The 2500-nt window shown below is 47.6% G+C and overlaps 1 protein-coding gene across 5 annotated transcripts in view; it reads left to right on the top strand.

Moving 5' to 3' along the window:
- arhgef28a (Rho guanine nucleotide exchange factor (GEF) 28a) overlaps positions 1-2500 on the top strand; it is a 77076-nt gene that overhangs the window by 24152 nt on the left and 50424 nt on the right. The gene's annotated exons all lie outside the window — the stretch shown is intronic.

Raw genomic sequence — 2500 nt, 5'->3', positions numbered from 1 at the left:
AATGTCTTAAGAGACATGATCGCTAGCACCTATGGGTTTTTGCCTACCTACTAGCATGGTCGCTAGTCATGTCTGAAGTTGATACTCCTTCTTGGCAGGCTGTAGTGCCTGGTGAACGTGAGGCCTGGACTGGAAGCCCTTGAGTAGGTGGAAACAGGATGCAACCTTTTGGGTCAGCCAGTGAGTAGACAAGGATCTTAGTTCTGTCTTAGCAGAACTCTCTCTTTCTCACTGCCTCCCTGTATCATGAATTCAGCTGCCGTGTTCTGAGAGGAGGTTCTCCATTCGGGGTTTTCCTAGTCTAGAGTGTTACCCTGCGAGCGGCTGTGTGTGGCGCACCTGTTTAGGTAAACACACATGCGTGAGTCACCCGAGCGTTTCAAAGCATCCCAGGGGATCACAGGAAGGTAAACAAGGTATAGCAGCACTGTTGTGTTGCCATGGGAACTCCCTCTCTTTGCACAGACACAGGGAAGAGAACGCCCCCTGACAATCGCTCCCTCTCTCTCTTTCACTCACTGTCTCTGTCATACACACATTCTCTTTCACACTCTCACTCACTTTCTCTCTTTTTCTATCTCTTTGTGTGTCTCTTTCTCTCACTCTTTCTACCTTCTTTCTATCTGTCTCTCTACCCCCCTCATATGCAAACAATGGCAAACTACACTCACTCTCTAGTGGGGGGGGGGTCAGAACTAGTGACCTGACAACCTCAAAAACCTGTTCACTCTGAAATCAGTCTGTGTGTGTGTGTGTGTGCGTGTGTCACAAACACGTCCAACAGGTTTTTGAGTTCACTGCCTCCCCTCTCCTCTCTCCTCTCTCTTCTCTCCTCCCCCTCCCTCCTCCCCCTCTCCTGCCCTCTCTCTCTCTCTCTCTCTCTGTGGGAAAACAGGCCTGCCACTGCCTGAGGACATGAAGCTGATTCATCCCTCATTTTTTTTCCTTTTCTTTTTTTTCAACTCTCCTTTCATTCTCTCAAAAAGCTCTCGGGAGTTTGTGAATGGCGATGAGGTAGGCTTCCTTGCTGCGTCGCCACGGAAACAGAGAGGAAGTGAGGCGTCAGGCCTAGAAAACCGGTTTTGTTTCTTGAATTCACGCTGATGCTCCATTCTGTTTCCCTATACAAGCAGACACACACACACACACAGACACACACACACACACACACAGACACACACACACACACACACACACACACACACACACACAAACACACACACAAACATTCATGAACATGTGCTCACGAGCACACACACACACACACACACACACACAGACATACAGAAACATGCAAACACACTCATATGCCTGTTGGTATACCACATGATGCATGGCTACACATATGCACAGACATGCTTCTTGATGCACATATTTCAGTCTGTACAGTGCGTGTAGGAGAGTGACACGAACATATTCAATTTCTTACACACACACACTCTCTCTCTCACACACATGCACAAATATTAAAATCTTGTAAATTCACTTATTGTGGACAAAGGGCACACACTCTTGGATATACACGCCACCTACAGACACACACTCACAGATGGAGGCTACGGTACATACTGTATGACACGTGCTTCAGCATCTGGCTCACACAAAGATAAACATGTCATTGTGTGTATATACACTGAATGTATGACAGCCACACACATACATACACACTTACACACACGATGTGTATGCAATATGCACACTCACACACAAGTGTGCGCACAGCTGAGTCTCATTCGTGGCATGTGGCGTGTGGCCGTGCTCTCGTACCTGTCATAGCTGTTTGTTCTCTGTGTTTATATGGAGGTGTGTGTGTGTGTGTGTGTGTGTGTGTGTGTGTGTGTGTGTGTGTGTGTGTGTGGATGTGTGTGTGTGGATGTGTGTGTGTGCGTGTAGGTGGTATTGATGACGTGAGTAAACTCCAGTCCCACACTGAGAAGTATGTACCACATCAGTGCATCAGCCTGCTCCCATCCCATGCATACTTCGGCATATTGACACATGTAGAATGTTCCAAAATGGCATTCTGCAGCAATCTGTTCCGCCAGCCACAGACAGACAGAGAGAGAGATATTGAGAGAGAGAGACAGACAGAGAGAGAGACCTTTAGAAAGAGACAGACAGAGAGAGAGACATTGGGAGAGAGATAGACAGAGAGAGAGATATTGAGAGAGAGAGAGAGACAGAGAGAGAGACATTGAGAAAGAGACAGACAGAGAGAGAGACATTGGGAGAGAGATAGACAGAGAGAAAGACATTGAGAAAGAGACAGAGAGAGAGAGAGACATTGAGAGAGATAGACAGAGAGAGAGAGGCAAGGGGCAGATTAGAGAGACTGTGAGAAAGACATTGAGAGAGACGGTGAGAGAGAGGGGGGAAAGCGGATTAGGAGATTGTTGAGTAATACCCAGATGATTGTAATGAGAAGCTAAAGCCAAAGGAACTGGCTGTAATCAGCCCTTAAGATGATGAAACCGCCGTCGCTCGGTCGGCCGCGGGGGAG

This window comes from Clupea harengus, chromosome 12, assembly GCF_900700415.2.
Source record: "Clupea harengus chromosome 12, Ch_v2.0.2, whole genome shotgun sequence".
NCBI classification, from domain to species: domain Eukaryota; kingdom Metazoa; phylum Chordata; class Actinopteri; order Clupeiformes; family Clupeidae; genus Clupea; species Clupea harengus.
The sequence above is the reverse complement of the archived record's forward strand: the minus strand, read 5'-3'. Positions and strand labels throughout refer to the sequence as shown.